Source organism: Agelaius tricolor, unplaced genomic scaffold (genome assembly GCF_023055355.1).
Source record: "Agelaius tricolor isolate 1412-34295 unplaced genomic scaffold, bAgeTri1.0.p SCAF_25, whole genome shotgun sequence".
Classification (NCBI taxonomy): Eukaryota; Metazoa; Chordata; class Aves; order Passeriformes; family Icteridae; genus Agelaius; species Agelaius tricolor.
In genome coordinates this window covers 919182-936776 of record NW_027269285.1, presented here as the reverse complement: position 1 = coordinate 936776, position 17595 = coordinate 919182, and the positions used below count along the sequence as shown (strand labels likewise).

The 17595-nt window shown below is 46.4% G+C and overlaps 1 protein-coding gene across 11 annotated transcripts in view; it reads right to left on the bottom strand.

The window, feature by feature from the left end:
- Nucleotides 1-17595, bottom strand: part of MSI2 (musashi RNA binding protein 2) — a 200658-nt gene that overhangs the window by 141286 nt on the left and 41777 nt on the right. The window lies entirely within an intron of this gene.

Sequence of the window (17595 nt, the reverse complement as noted above, 5' to 3'; positions counted from 1 at the left end):
CCCCTGGAGTCACAGAGAGCCCTGCTGAGAAGGGCTGCTACTGCTTTGGGAGGGGCTGGGGACTTTGTTTCCAATATCCATCTGCTCCTGCTGCTGCTCTGAATGTAAAATCACACTTGTGAAGCTGTGACATCCTGCCTGGTTGCTGTGGCAATGGCTATGCCGTCACCAAAGGCCAGTCCCTTCCTTTGGGAAGGAGCAGCAGCAAAGATAATCTGTTCACTTAAGTGCTGCTCTCCAGCAACCAACCACCCAACGAGCCCAGATAAGGGGAGAAGAATTAAGAGGGAAAATGCCAACCAGAGCAGATTTCCCTCTAAACCAAATGTTGTCTAAGTTTCTCAGGAAAGCATTAGCATTTCTTTGATTTCCAGTGTTTTTTCTTTGTTCCATTAAAAACTACAAATCCACCATTAATGAAAATTCAGAAATGTCTGTGTTCACTGAGCGTGCAGCCGTAAACACCAGTGTGGATTGTATTATTTCTAATCTGCTTCATGGGAAGAAGACATAGATTTGTCTGAAGTGCTGCATCATTCTTTCCATACAAGGGCCCCATTACCAGACTACACTTATTTGCAAGTCAAATGACAATGCCACTATTTGAATACATTTCCAAGCCCAAAAACCCCAGCCAGTGCTCTGGCTCTCCAGAGCTAACTCGATCTGACAGCCATAGCATTGATGCCTGCCAGTGCTGATTGACTGGTGGGATATATTTAGGCACAGGAGGGGAGCAAGGGGGAAGGGAGCAGGCGAGTTCCTGAATTCAAGTACACTGTTAGTAACCAAAAATAACAAGCACTGATTCAGCTCCATCGCTCAGAATGGCCTCAGCTCCATCACAGGGAATCCAGCTAATGGAGAATTTACTACCACATGGGCAATGCCAAAAAAATACACACAAAAAAACTCACAAGAGCAATTAAGGCATCTGTGCCCTGGGTTTACAACAAATACAATGAAACTATCATTTCCCTTTGCATCCATCTTCTAAAATTGCTTAAATAAAGAAGAAAAGACTGAATTGCAAGGCAAACAATTTTCTTCTTTTTTCAGCAAGGGACAAACACTTATTGTGCACACAGGTGTGTGTGTATCTCCATACTCCACACAGCTATTATGTGCTCTCATGGCCTTTCAACTCCCATCCTTGTTCAAAACACTACTCTGGGAGGGAAAGTGCCACTAGCTATGGGGAAAAGACCCTCTCCAGCGTTAGAGGACAACATGCCAAGTGTATTTGAAGAGCTGGATTCAATCTTTCCTGCCCCTTCTCTGAAGTGCTACGCTGAACCCTGGGAAGTGAACAGTATTTACACATGGAAATCAAAAACACACAGAGACAAAATATCCCTGATATATCTGGAGTTCAGAAGGAGGGAAAATAGAGCCTGTTTGTTTGTTTTACTAAACTCTCCAGGCACCCAGGATGTCACCTGGAGCTGCTCTTGGGCTGCTGCAGGAGCTGGCAGATACACTCTGGGTCCCCTCACACCAACACCAGGGAGAGGGGGAAACAGAAAAGCAGCCCAGAACCCCTTCCAAAGGATGTGCAATGTGACCCTAGCAATGAGATGTGAGCCACTTCCCTCAGGGCCACCAGCCCAGCGCTGGAAAGGACTTGTCAGGCAGGGCACGGAGCTCTGAAGGGTTTGCATTTGCTGCTGCTGATGCCCAAGAATCCACAGACAGCTTCAAGAGGCAGACAGGCAAGGGGAAGGGCCTGTAAAAGCTGGGAGAGATTATGTGACTACCTGCCCCAGCAGCGACAGGAGGTCTAAATGCCTGAGATTCCAGGTAAGCACCTTACCAGCAACACCCCACATCCTCCCTGGAATGGAAGTCAGACAAGGAAAATAGAAGCCAATCGCCTTCTCCTTTAACACAAAGCGTGCGTTTCTCAAGCCAAAAATCCCAGCCCAGCTTGTTATGTTTTCAGAACAGTGATGCAGCCTTAAAATTTTAAGGTTTTGTTTAAGAAAAGAGAACCTTTAAGTGTAAGCGGAATCAGGCACCAGAACCTTAATTTATCAATTAGACGCCATCTGTGGATTGTGTTCCTTGGAATAATTGTTAGATTTGACAATGCACTGCTGCTTTACAAAGTTTCTGCCAGCCTTGCTACCATTTAATTAAATTTCTGCACTTAACTTTGATTGCACTGAAAGCACTGCTGGTTTCTGCCGATCGAGTCCCTTAGCCACCTGCTGTGTTAGTTCTAACCATGTTTCCACAGTTGTATCAAAAATTATGGGTTTTATTTTTAGTCTTTGTCTTTTCTCAGTCTTCACCAAAAGGAAAAATAATAGTAATAAAACCCCCAATGATTCTGACGCGCTGAAGCCGTAATACCCAACGTGGAAAGCAGCAGCAACTTCCACATCTCCCAACAAAAGCCAGACGCTTCCCTTTTTGTCTTCCAGCACAGAACAAGTGTCAGGGCATGATGGCTTAATGCTCCACGTTTTGCTTAAACAAAATGAGCTTCCTGTACCTCCTCATTATATTTGTATACATCTCTTGTATTTATATGGAGGGATAAAGGCAAACACACCAGTCATTTACATACATAAATATTGCACACGCAAATAACAAGCAAGCTGTCATTCTCGCTTTAGCCCACAGCACAGTTGGGGAAATAGAACTTCAATAATGTCAAATTAGCAGAGTGAAGAGCCCTAAAAGCCTACAAATATCATCAAGCATCCAAGCTGCTGCTGTGAGTAACCCCAGTGTGAAGAGGAGCCAGGCTGCCAGATCCCCCACCCATGTTGGGCCAGAGCTCCCACCCTGGCGTGCCCACCCCAAACGTTCTCCTCCTTCCCTCCCAGGCCTGTGCTCCAGCCTGGGGACACACACCTGACTCTCCTGCCTCTGCTCTGGGGCTTCAGGGCTCCAGGCAGCCCTGCCCTGGCACAGCAGGGTCAGGCACTCCTCAGGGCTCAAATGGCATTTGCGTGGATCTGCTTGGTGAAGGTTCACAAAAACAAATTAAAAATTGCAGTAAACCTGTGCTATGGATGCCCACTATCTCAGCTATGGTGACTGCTGTGTCAGCCTCTCTCTCTCTTCCCCTTCTTTTCTGTTGCATGGGACAGATAAAAGCTGCAAGGATTGAGGCAGGTGGAAACGGGTTCTCCTCCCACCCTTGTGACTGTGAAATAGCAAAAAGAGGTTCCTCAACCCAGATTAAGTAGTTTGTGCTAAATCAATGTGTGTAAGGTATTTTTAAATCCTTCACTCTAAGTGGTGTCAAAGTACAAAAATGCATTTTACCCACTAGAGCTAAAAAAAAAAAACAACAAAAAAAACCAGATTTAATGGCAAAAGAAACTCAAAGGCAGTAAGAACAGGACAGTGCTTATGTAGGGGCTCCAATTTTGGGCAATCTGATGGCATGCCAAGAGAGGTCAGAGACATGAACAAGAGCCTGCTTCTGGGCTCTGCTTAGGCCAAGGAGATCCAGTCATTTAGATATTCAAATTATTTTCATAATCCTTCACAGAAGGTTATAAAATATTTATTAGCAACCTGTGGGGCTGACCAGCACTGCTCCAAGGAAAATACAGATTTAGGCAATTTCCTAAAGCGGGCATTCTACAGCCAGCGAGCCTGGAGCAACTCTGCCATGCCAATATACGGCATGAATAGGTTTTATGATGCATTTTATAGAAAATTACAACTGCCTAATTAAGCCTCAGCAGCAACCCTCCTGTTGCTACCTGTGCTGAGGAAACCCAGCTGATGCAGTGCCAGGAGGTGCCCGCGCTGCCCCTCCATCTCCAGCTCACAGGGATGGAGGATGCTGTGCCTGCCTCAGCCTGGAGAGCTTCTGCTCCACACAAAGTTGTATTTTGTCCTCTACAGGGCTGTGCCCCACCTGGACCCTTACACAAACCTGTTCTCTCAGGAGGAGAATGCATCAAAGGCTTCTATCAATCACAGCCATGCCAGGAGCTGTCCTGGGGAAAGCCTTGTTTTTCCAGGACCACAATCTGAATTAACTCCTCACTTTTAATCATCTGGTGTGCCCAAAGCCAGCACGGGACTGAGGTATTCCTGCACACAGATCAACTCAGGGCTCACTCTGGGCACTGAGCTCTGCCCTTCATCAAGGCTCACCAGGGCCAGACTTGGAATCTGGATCTGGGCTGGAGCCCAGCTCTCCCCTCTGGACCTGACACCTTCCTGCTGTGCCCTCCCAGGGAACCTGCATCACCTCACTGCTGCCCAGACCTGCCACCAGAGCTCTGCTTTAGACAAAAACATGCTGTAACAGGCTTTAAAACCCTCAAATATCACGAGTCTGATTCCAGTCAGGCAAATTTCTCCTGCTGTGTTCACACCGTGCCCCTGGGCAGTTGGTTCCCTCTGTCTGAGTGCCAGATCCTGCACAGGTATTAGGGGTCAATTACATTACAAGGAGGTATAGGAGAAGAAAAGGCACTTTTTGGTCTGCAGTTCTGCCCTAAATTAACTTTTAATATGGAACAGAATGTCACATTTGCTTCTCCCCATAATCTAAAAATTTCTCCTTATGCAGCAGCAATAAGGAGGGCTTTTAAAAATTAAAAAGACCTGAAAACCACACATGGGTGTATTTCATGGCTATAAAAAAGCATTTAAAATGTAGAGTTAAAAAGGTGTTTCAAGTGTCTTCATCAAAGGAGGTTGAAAATGGAAGGAAAATAGGATTTTAAAAATGCCCATTTTCTTTAAAATCAGCTTCGTGAGTCAGAGCACACAAAACCTTTTCGCTGCTCTGAGGATCCTGAACGTAAATCCAGCCAGCACTGCAGCCAGTTTGTTTGTTGAGAGTAACAGTGCAATTATCAGTGACATGCACAGCCTTTTCTGCCATTTTTGTGTGCATTTCTGCTATGTTCTGTGGCAATTGCCAGCTCTCCCCGACACCCCAGGAGCTCTGGAAAGGAACCCCCAAATTCAAAGCTAATCAGGGAACACTTTTTCAGGGGAGGCTTTATTCATCTCCCCTCCCAAAATCCTTTTCCCTCCCATCTTGATTTTGTTAAAAAGCACAGAAGATGACTGAGCATGATCTGGTACCTGGGAACTTGCACCTTTTCACCAAGCCAAAGCTGTGGGATCTGACCCCGTGCAGCAGTGCTGCAGATGCAGTGTTTGCTGGAGGCTGAGGCATCAATGACACATGCTGCTACCCAGCAGAGCCCTGCACTGCTTCTTCCCTTCCTTTATTATTCCCTGTTAGTGAACCACCAACTTTGTTTCCCAAGTTTCTGCAACAACTCAAGTCCCACCCTTCAGCTCCCTGATTTTTGATCATGCCCTCCAAGCATCTCAGACCTTTACCACCAAACCTCAAATCAAGATTCCAGCTGTAAATCAAGCAGAACAAGCTCTGATTTACCTCTCACCTTAAACCAACAGGATATTACACCAAAAATATCCTGGTCTGGTTGCCAGAAGGAAGCAAAGCATCCATGTTACAATTAGCATATGCAAATCAGCATATGCTACCGCCCAGCCCTTCCCTCCCTCAAACTGAGCAAAGTACAACCGAGCAGTGCTGAAATGCAAATTACCCAGAAGAGAGTTTGGGGACGTGCAGGAAACATAAGGACTTGGTGTCTGGATGCATTCCAACGAGAGTAGCTGCAAACTAAAACAACACTCGAGAATATGTGAGGAAGCTTTTATTAAAAAAAGAATCTGCTCTCTTTAGTTAATAGTGGGAATGATGCAATTACTAGAGAGCCAGGATACCCTCAGGCCCCAAATTCTATTCTAACTACAGAGAAGGCAGGAAGCAGAACTGCTCCTGGAGCAGCTGGTGGCCCAAGGGCAGGGGACATTGGCCCAGGCTGAAGGGGAGCTGCACACAGAGCTGGGCTCAGAGCACAGAGCCAGCACCAGGCAGCAGCCACACTGAACCCTCTCTGCTTTTGGAAGAGATCAGGTAAGATTTGGAGCAGAAGGGCTGGCCAAGGAAATGGTGAATCCAGGATACCTCATGCATTAATTGTAAGAGTAACCATAATTTTTTGACCTACAGTGAAATGAATTTGCAAATGACTAGTAACACACGAAATGGAAAGAGAGGGCCTCGCTGACTGCTAATCCTCACTAAATAATTACATTTACATATAAATGTAAACACACATACAAACCTACATCAATAAAAAGCTGTTAACAATACAACTGTAAAGCTCTGTAATTTCTTTTAAGAAATTAAGTCCAATTCCATGTTGAAGGAAAAGATTGAATGCTGTAGGATATGTAATACAAACAAGTGCAGAGAGTATCACTCAGTCAGGATTAACACATACTTTTTCTTCCCTCTATAAATCATTTGTGTATTGAGACATGCAGCTAAATCAGCTAAAGTACAGATCTAATTAAAGAACCTGGAAACTGATTACTGCACTATGGAACACATCAAGGGGTTTTTCTTCCTTTTTTTTTTTTCTTTTTTTTGAAGAAAGATCTGGTCTGAAATCTTATCAGTCCCACACATGCCAGAATTAGTCCCTGCCTTTGTGTCAGATGGAAACTGTATCGAGAAATCATCAAGCAGAACTCATGGTTGAGATGAACAGAATGCAGCTGTCTTCATCTGCCAGATTATATTCTGTGCTTTCCACTATCAGCAGACAAACTGCAGGTGTAGAGCTCCTCAGGGCCAGACACTAAGAACTAAAATACAAATACAAGTGGTTAAACTGAAAGAAGTTCCTGCCTCACCAAGGACTCAGCTGAACGGCTCTGGAATGCTTTTACTTCATGAGTATTAACTCCTGAATAATAAACCTATTTGCCATAGCACCAACTTGTTCTGAAGGACTGGAAATAAACATTAAAGAAAGGCTCCTCTCACACCTTCCCCTGGAACCAGCCCTGGTGACAGATGAGGTTCAGCAGCAGAGATCAATGGGATCCACAGCCCTGCCAGATAAAACCCTTCCTTCACCCTACCTCTGCTCCCACCTACAGCACTGGGGCAAAGAACCCACTTGCTCCCAATGAAGGGGAAAATGAATGGGTTTAGGGCCCCTCATTCCTCAGATGCCTCTGATTCATCTGTCCTGACTGGCTTCACACAAAAGCTGCTGCTGGCCATTAGGTCAGACACACTTTAACACCAGCTATTGCTATTTTAAAACATGTTGATGCTGCTCTGAAACAGCATTTTACTCTTACACCCTAATCATTGTTATGGCTTCTGACAGGTTTTAAATACAATAGTATTAACTGCAATTAATTCATTTGGAATTAATGCGAATATTGCAGGCACTTCAGCAGATCTCTGCTGCAATTCACCACTCATTATTGCACCATTATTTTTTAAGTGTTATCCATAAAGCAGGCTGCCAGGGCATTTGCATTTAGGTGACAGAAGTAGGAACAGAGAGGAACAATAAATTAGCACAAAAATTAAGCAGAAGGAGCGGGAGAATTACATTGTCTGACGTTTTAATATTCCTCATGACTCTGATTCCCAATCTGGCAGAGCCAGGGAGCAGGCAGAGGCTGAGCACCCCTTCCCTCCCCTGCTCCCCATGCCCAAAGCAATGGCTGTGCAGGCTCATCCTTCCCTTTTTCACTTTTTGACACGCTCACACCTCCTGCCCCAGTGCCCAGCAGCCCCCAGCTGGCTGCAAGATCAGTCCCATGCAGACAGAAAACAGACAGGTTCTGTCCAACAGAGCCATTAAAAACAGCCAGTATGTCCGGAAGGTAGGGCAGAAATGAAGCATTATTAGACCATTAAACGGGGTGCTCAGCAGCACTCCTCCCTGGGCAGGGAAAACCTCTCTGGTGCAGTTAACAGCTGGTTTTAGAGCATTAATGACCTCAGGTGAAAACAAACTGGTCATTAAAACCACGCTTTAAGGGGATTAGCTAGCACCAGAACATACAAGTTACTTAAACTGAAGTAGTTCCATATGGTTAATTTATAATTTCCAAGGTATTAATCAGCGAAATTCTGATGGTTCCTAGATAAAGTGTGCAAGGGGGAGATTCACCCGGCTCCTCAGAGCAATCTGAACTGGAAGCATGCTGGCAGAACAGTTTCATTTCTCAATTTGCTGGCCAAACTGAAAACAAAACAGAACCAAAAAACCAGAAGGACGAATTTGCCTATGATTAAACAAACATGTTTTCATTCTGGCAAAACTTAAAAGGAAAGAAAAAAAAAAAAAAAAGAAAAATTTCATTTTGAGTCAGTCCACATCTTGTTTCAACTCTGAGCGGAAATACACTGCAGGTTTTTCAGTTTATTTAACCCCTTTTAAACCTTTTGCCTCTCAGGGCCACTTTTAAACGTGGAGAGTGCAGGAAGGGGAAAGTGGAAGTTTGTTGAAGATCTCAATGCACAGGTGGGAGGGAGCAGAGGCGGGTGCTCAGCAGTGCCCAGCATCCTGGAGTGCAGGTTAGGAAATCCATCCTAACAGCTCAGTCCCAGCCCTGGGCTCACCGTGGCCAGCAGGTTTTACACCGTTCAGTGCCACTGCATCCTGGAGTGCAGGTTAGGAAATCCATCCTAACAGCTCAGTCCCAGCCCTGGGCTCAGGGTGGCCAGCAGGTTTTACACCGTTCAGTGCCACTGCATCCTGGAGTGCAGGTTAGGAAATCCATCCTAACAGCTCAGTCCCAGCCCTGGGCTCACCGTGGCCAGCAGGTTTTACACCGTTCAGTGCCACTGCTGATAGCCAAAGATAAGAGATCTAAGACATTCAGATACCCACGCAGTCTGAAGGGCACTGAAGCTGCAGCACAACAAACACACAGATGTTAGAGCAGGACCAAACTCCACACACCCTCCCCTGGTGAGCAGCCAAACAAAACCACGGAGGAAGGGCAGGCACGTGCCCACCCACCACGAGAAGGGAGAAAAGACACCCCTGGAAAGTAAAGAAAACAAGCTGCAGCTCATTGAGAGACTGAATCCATTTAAATTACAAATACACTGCTAAATACAAACTCCCCAGAACCTAAAGTTGTTTTTAAAACTGTTCTTTTTATCACTGAAACCTTGGGGGAAATTTTAGAAGCTCATTTCATCCTCGTAACACAATGACTCCTCCACAGTGCAATACTTTATTAAGATGATTGTATAGGACTCTGCAGAGAACCAACAACAGGCTTGAGACTTCAATTTGTTCCACAGAACAACAGCATTAGCAAATAAAACACCCTGAAGTTCTCTTTGGCTGAATCTTTACTGTGAAATGTATCTCTCAGCCTAGGAAATGCACTTTCCTCCTCTGAATTCCCTGGTACCTCCAACCCACCCAAACCCCACTCCCTGCACAGGGGACACACACCAAAGGCTGGTCCAAAGCAAGGCTCCCTCTGCATCCCAAGAGATACAAAAAATGTTTCTAAGTTACCAAGTTTTCATACTAAAGCAACTCAATTTCAGGATCCAAAGGAAGGATCCACGGAGGGAACAATCACCCTCATGTCCTCCCCACCAGGGATGGGGCTCAAGACGAGCACAAACACTGACCAGAGCCTCCTGCACGATTCCAGACGTGTCCTCTTTCCGTCTGCTCAAGAACAACATTTGTTTTAATCTTTTTGTCAAAACAAAAATGAAACAAAAAGCCAACCAAACAAGCAACAACAACAAAACCGTTCCAAGAATGCAGAAGGGCAGAAATCCAAACCTAGTTTAGCTCAAAACTCTACTTTACCAGAGGCTGAATTACGCACTTATTTGGGAAAAGAGGGCTAAGCTCTTTCCAAGGTCATTTCAAGGTTTTCATACCAGCAAGAGAAGAATTATTTACATGTGACAGTGCATCCTGTGTATTCAGTTGGGAAGGCAAATATGGGTTTAATAAATAAAATTTATAAAAACCAAAGCAGAGGACAAAACCCTGCCTCAATGCACCCATTTCTGCAGCGAAATGGGAGTACAGGATGTCCCTGTCCCAAGAAGGTGTTGTGCCAACATCCCTTAGAGCAACATCAAATATAATTTTCAAACCAATTAGCTCAAAAAGCATCAACACCAAAGCAATGCCTTCCACATTCTAATTACTAGGCCATCCTATTCAATTCTTAATGAGAGGAGAGACAAAGGCAGTATATGTATTAGGGTCTACTTCAAGAATTCTTTTTCTTTTAGCAAACAGATCCTCTTTTGTTCTGGTTAAACACCAATTACTCCGTTCTCTCTAACATGCAAATCAGCTGAAAATAGGGCATGATGTATCTCGATCCTGCACCACTACAAGTTTGAATGAAGGGGGAAAATAAAGCAACCCTCTAGGGGCTTTCAATTCCAAGTACTTTGTACTCTGATAAAGCTCTTTTCAAAGAGCTTTTTGTATTATCTACCGCGGTTCCCATAAGCAGTGATTTTGCCATTATGCCAAAAGAAATAGCACATTTAAGGTGTACAATATAAGCAAGGAAAGGAAAAGTAGCCAACAAAGCTGTTTACATGTAGCTTTGAGTTGTTACGTCCCCACTGCAAACAGCGAAACTCGGGAGCATTATGAGCATCACGGCACGGAGGGAAGGGTTCAGCAGGAGGGAAGGGGATGCTGGAGGGTTCGTGTCGCCTTTTTTACCTCCTGAGCACCCTGGGGAGGGCTCAGTCCCTGTCAGTCAGGTGTGGGCCCGGCCTTCTCTCACCCTCGCTGACGGCACCTGACCCTAAGGGGTTTAAGAGAAGCCTCTGCTATTTCCAGGGAGACCCTAGAGCAGCCTGCTGGTACCTACACAGGGCTTACAAGGAATTCCACACCAAAAGACGTGTTTTTAAAATTGAGAATTTGCAGATCTCTGTAAGGTGACCTGAACCCTAAGTGTGCAGCTGCGTTTAGGAGTGCAAACTGTGCTGACGTGACCAGAGAGTGAGGATCTAAAGCTCATCCCAAAAAAACCGCAGCCTCTGTGTGGGGAGGAAAAGGGAACCCCTCCATGCAGCACAGGTACCACGGGGCAGCGGCAGTGCCAGACTCCCAGCAGGACAAAGGGCTGTAGGAATTTCTGACTGGAAACGGCCTCCCTAGGTGAAGAGCCAAGGAGCACTCTGGAGGGTGGCTGTCCTTGCTGGAAATGCCAGGAACATCCTGGAAACCTGCGGCAGGAGGCCCAGCTCCAAGGAGGGAGCAGCAGCTTGAACAGACCATCCCACACACTGTCCTCTGCACTGAGCACAGCCACACACGGGTTACACCGAGCATAACCACACATGGGTTACACCGAGCATAACCACACATGGGTTACACAGAGCACAGCCACACACGGGTTACACAGAGCGCAGCCACACACGGGTTACACAGAGCACAGCCACACTGAGCATAACCACACACGGGTTACACCGAGCACAGCCACGCTGAGCATAACCACACACGGGTTACACCGAGCGCAGCCACGCGCGGGTTACACCGAGCGCAGCCACGCGCGGGTTACACCGAGCGCAGCCACGCGCGGGTTACACCGAGCGCAGCCACGCGCGGGTTACACCGAGCGCAGCCACGCGCGGGTTACACCGAGCGCAGCCACACTGAGCATAACCACACACGGGTTACACCAAGCACAGCCACACTGAGCATAACCACACACGGGTTACACCAAGCACAGCCACACTGAGCATAACCACACACGGGTTACACCGAGACAGCCACAGAGCTGCAGGGAAGGGCAGCAGAAGGCAAGGAACGTGTCACTGAGGTTTCCTGAAGAGCACACACACGAAACCAGCTCATTCAGAGCCACCAGGGCTCAATGCACCCATCCTGCTGCACAGGGTGAACCTCAGCCAAGTCTCCCTGGAGTCCCTGGTGCACCTCTGAGTTACCAGGAAAACAGAGCACACACACAGAGGAACAAACTCCCCTGGAATCCCCATTGCACCTCTGAGTTACCAGGAAAACAGAGCACACACACACACACACAGAACACACCTGTTGTGAAATCTGCAGATATATGGGTCTGTGAGAAACGAGTCTACATAAAAAATGACGTATTGCCAGCCCTGCAGTCAACGAGGATACAGAATCTGTTGGCTATGATCAAGGTATCTGAGTACTTGCACTACAGAAATCATTTTGTAATTGAATGTTCTATATCAAAGTGTAATTCAATTTATATAATGCATTAACTGTACTTAACATAAATCACACACATGCTAATACTTACATTATACACACGCAACCACCTCTGGTCTTGTTTTAATATATAGACAGATAAAATACATAAAAATAGCTCATTTCAAGGAGATGGACCCTAGAGTATTTCACATTTCTAAATTCAGCCAAAAACCACAGCGCATTAGTCTCTTCTGCCAAACATTATATACAATCTTCCAAAAAAGTTTTCATCTGGTTTGTTGGCCTTTAATATATTTTTGATTTATGACATTTTGAAACATTTTCCCTTCTGCAGCTCAAGAGGAAAAAAGCATTCTTCTGATTCCAGATTCAGGATTTCTTTAAAGAGAAACCAAAAGTAATAAATCTGAAGTGTCATGCTGCTACTGTATCACACGAGCGAGAAGTATTACGGCATGTGTTGACTGTAGCCTCCAAGCAAAAACTGTATTAAGTAACAGTATTTTCTTACATTACACATTCTTTTTCTTGCCCAAAGCGTGTGTTTCACACAGATGTTCTTCATACACCAATATTACACATGTGCAGCAAGTTGCTGTAACTCAGGGTCTCTCCCTTCTCCTCACACCAAGTGGTGAGGACATGGTAACCTCACTGGGAAGCACTAACAGCTCGTGGCTGTGTCCTGTGTCCACACCAAACCAACCTCCCCAGCAAGCTCTTCCTTGTCCACTTTCTGCCCCAAACTTGTACGAGTTCAGGCACAGGTGTGGGAGCAGCAGGGTACAACCAGTCCCTTTTCAAAGGGACAGAACTGTGGGATCCCAGAACAGGTCAGGCTGGAACAGAGCACAGGGGCTCACCTGGTGCCACCTCCCTGCCAGCCAGGGCCATGCCAGAGCACAGGGTTGCAGCCAGACAGCTCTGGAATGCCTCCAGTGAGGGAGACTCCACACCCTCAACTGTGTCAAACATCAGCTGCACTAAGTATAGCACTCGTCTTTCGGGGTCACTGTTAAGGGGAAGGAGGGTAGCCTGAGAGAAGCCTGAAAATGGAAGGAAAAATGAGCAAGAATCCATTTAATGTAATAAAAATGGCAGTTAGTCTAGCGAGCCCAGAGACACCAGGCTGATTTCAGTTTACCACTGAGCACTAAGGATAACTGCAGGGCACTGTAAATGTTCATTCCTTTGCGTTAATTGCTGTTAGAGTCATAGTTTAGTATATTATACCAGCCTCAGCTTGCTCTAATTCCTTATCCCATTTGCTTTGGCCAGGATGATTAAAAAAAGAGAGAGGGAAAAAAATAAAAAGGAGAAAATGCTTCTAATGATTATCCAAGGGAGTGTGTGAAAAGGCACTATTAGATGTCCTGCAAGGCACAAGGACAGTCCTGAAGGCATCCCACTGCCACTAAAGCACGGGTGGAGCTGGGAGGGAGAGCCTAGTCCCACAGCCCACAGCTCAGGATGCCAGGCCAGGAGCTGCAAGGCAGCCTGGTGGAGGCACAGGCAGGCACATGCTCCATGGCTCCATGGCAGTGCCAGGGAGCAGAGCTGTGCCCCTGGGACTCGCTCACTCCCGCATCCGCAGCTCCCCTGCCCCGAGACGCGCTCGTACACGCAGGGCCAGCACCCGGGGAGCAGCACGGGAGGCAGCCAGGCTCTGCATCCTGCAGGAGCCAGCAAAGCTGCAGCTCCCCAGGCAGGGCACAGGGCAAGCCTGGCTATCCCCGTGCCCCCCTGTGCTGCTCAGAGAGGCTCTGCAGAGCTACCAAACTCCCTGACACAGATTCAGAATGCACGCAGAAACAATGGCAATTAGGCCCCAAAATGAGCACTTGGATTTAAAAACAACAAACAAACAGAGAAGCCCACACAACAACAAACCACACACACACACAAAACCTTCCAGAAAATCAGATAGGGGCAGAGCAGATCCTATCAGCCCTGGCTTCCTCTGTGATTGACACCGGTCAAGTCTCACCATGTTCCTGGAGAGGAAATACATGACCTCCAGAATTAAAAAAGGCAGGCACAGAAACGCTAGGCAAACTGCTTTGAAGAAACAAAGAAGAAGAAAGCAGAGGTGAGAGCCAGCTCCATTCCACCCACGAGCCATGAACACCAATCCAATCCATCAGAGCTGCCACGGCTGCGACAAATCCCTGTGCCAAACGCCAGCGAGATTCTCATTACCAAATAATTGAAAAGCAAAGCTTTGCCACCTTCTCCTGCGCCCGGGAGGCTGGCCCCTGGCACTGGCAGCCCTGCCTCCCCAGAGGGTTTGGTGCATGGCTTTATTTGCATGAGCTCCCAGCAGAGCAGGAGCCCTGTGCCCGGGGTCAGGGCGCACACGGGGCGCGGTGCCAGCGGGCAGCAGGGCAGCTCAGCACCTGCCCGTGCCCAGCTCGGGGCAGGAGAGGGAACCGACGCTTCCAGCAACCCAGACTAATGTACATAATTATACAGATTACTTAATAACTGCATTAGAGATATAGTTACCTACACACTAATCATTAGGAATCAGAAAAGAGCTAAATAAAGGCGAGTAAAAGCTCTTACAAAGCCATAAGTTAAGTCACAACTCCGGAGAGAAGTTTGCTACCTCGAGACTAGAATTACAATGCACATTCATTTTGTATCCTTTTATATGAATGATATCTCTAACCACTTTATGATGTTAAATAACACACAGCTGCAGGATTTAATGAGCTGCAGCAACAGGGAGAAGCTGTACAAGGAAGTAAAAAGAAAAGATAGGGAAGCATCTGATTTTCAAGTGAAAGTTAGTGAAATGAAACAGCAATGAAGCAAGCATTGCACGGGGAAATTGTTCAAGATGTTAGGGTCTTCTGAGGTAAAAGCTCTGGGAAAACAGAGCCACAAAGGAAGCAGATTCACTCACTGGTGGTTAAAACCAAGAGGGTTTCTGGACTTCCAGTGAAGGATGATGTCTTAGTTAAAGAACTGATAAAAGTTTCAGTACCCAGCTTCATCACTGACCTCCTGGGGGTCCCAAGACAAAGTTTTTCACCTTCCCCTGGATTTCATCTCTCCCTCTTCCAAAGAAAGATGGTCTTGCTGGTCTCTATCCACAAAACATTTCCTGCCCATTCTATTTACCTTCAAAATCTTTTCCCCTTTACAAGCTGACCTATGAACAGAACCTATGCCTGGCAGCTGACCACACCAGGTAAAGAAGGGAATGAAAAGTCAACAAAATGGGTTAAAAACGATCCTCAGGTTTAATCTCAGGGAGCTTTTTTGACAAACAGACAATCAACAGAATATTCTACAATAAATCAACAAGTTGCATCAGTGCTCAGCAGCACTACCAGACCAAGTCCTCATTAATGGTCTCATTTCCAGTATCTCGCTCATGCACAGCTCAGGCCCTGCAAGGAGCTGGAAACCCCAGCATCCACCCTCTAGAGTCATTACTCAACAACAAACGAGCGCTATATTTAGAACTTTTTCCATGAAGTAGCAGTATCCAAGGGCCATTGAGCCAAGAGGCACTCAAAGGTTAAACAAGCTGACCACGCTCTGCTCCCACCCAGGCTCCTTGCAGGTTACACGGCAGTGCTCTCTCACAGAGCCACCCCTGATAAAGTCTGATAAAGTATCTTTGATCCAAGCACTGAGATACTGAACCAAAATTATCCTCTCTCTGCTGCCTGTACCCAGGCAGTGACCCTACAATTACAGGAGCACATATACACAATTACTTTGACTTAATTTAAAAGGCTTTGCTACAAAGATTCATTTAACGCGTTAGACAATCGAGAAAAACCCCATAAACCCCCTACTTTGTTTTCTCTCAGCTACTTCAGTCGGTATTTCAGCTTCTCAAGCTGCTCTGAACAACACACATTCTTCATTCTTTGATTTTGCTCATATTTTAGGAAACTACTGTTAGATCACGTAGAGATTTAGATTTCATTCTCTGCAAGCAAGTGCGGCGTAGCTACAGAAACAAGCAGAGAGCAACTCATAGCTCCACTGGAGTTATATGTAGCCCTCAGGAAATTAAAACTACTTCTAGCACCAGTCACCAGGAGGGTTTGAAAACTGGGACTCGCAGCTCCTTAGCACAAAACCCCACCATGGAGCTAAAAGAGCAGCGTGGCTGTGGGAGGGCTGTGCTGCCCTGACAGCCCCACGTGGGAGAAGGGCAGAACCCACCACACTCCACGGGGTGCTGCAAGGACAAGTGCCCTGTGCATCCTCCTCTGCCTCCACAGGGATCAGGCCTTGCTACTCCTCTTCCAGAGACGGCACAGGGCTTGAACTGTGTGCATAAAGCTCTTCTGCATCCTGCAATAACCAGCATAAAGACACCTCAAAGCTCAAGATAAATGCACACGAGTGCCACAGCAGCTGTGGCCTGCTCAACAGAAGTGACAGATAAACCAGCCTCGTCACATTAACAGGAAAACATCCACCTTGCAGAGCAGCCTGAGCTAGAAAAGCAGCCTGGGTAAGCACTAACGTCAGTGTCTTGCACTGCTGTGCTTCCTCCCAAGCTCTTACGAAACATGACCAGCGGGGCTGGAAGCCTCACATCCAAGGACAAAGAATCAGCAGGCATGTAAGCACCAATATTTATGTAATGTATGTCATGTTCACAGCCACAATGAAATCATTGTCTTCCAAGGGGGTTGGTATGTTTGGAGCATTTGTTTGTTATTTCTGAAGATGCAGGAGGCAAAGCAGTTAAAAATAAAGAGGTCACTGCATGCAAAATTAATCTTTAACTGCCTACACTGCTTTAAATGACCTGTAAGGATTATGGTGCACTCCCCAAGCTGTGAGTACCTTTGTTAACAAAAAACTCCTCCAGAGGAGGTGGAGGCAGACCAGTAACAACTCAGCTGGCAAGTTTTATCCCTTTTCTTTCTCCCAGTGGCCACTGTTTCACTGGTTCCCTTTGGTGGCAGCTCTGCCCCCATGCTGCAAAGGGCACAAGGACAGCTGGGCTCCAGGAGATGCTCTCAACACTGGCATGACAAGCAGACAAGACAAAGACTTACCAGTTTCACAGCCTTGCCTAAACTCATGCTTAAAATGGAAGGAACAGGCTTTAATTAATATTACTGCTGTGAGCAGGCAACAGAGGATTCCTTTTAAAACACAACCTGTGGCTAGTAGAGTTGTTAAATACTCAACACCATGTCATGTGCAACCTGACTTTAATGCTACACAGAGTCCAGCCCCAAAGAAGGCACACAGCAGAGATGAGGCTCCTTTCCTTTGTAGCAAGAGATGGTTGTTTAGTACTTGGTTACTAACCAAAGAAGGAACTTCAGACTTAGTTACCAAGATGCATCATAAAACTCCAAAAAGAACTAAAAAACTCCAAAGAGGAGTCACCCAGCTCACATTCGTGACCTGCAGTATAAATCCACAGCAGACAGCCTGGATTACCCTCTTAAAGGGAGGTATTCTAAATATATGTTACTATAAACACAGCAGCCTGTTTGAGTCTCAGAGGAGATCCCTGGATAGCCCCTGGCAGCTCTGCCCATCTGAGGAG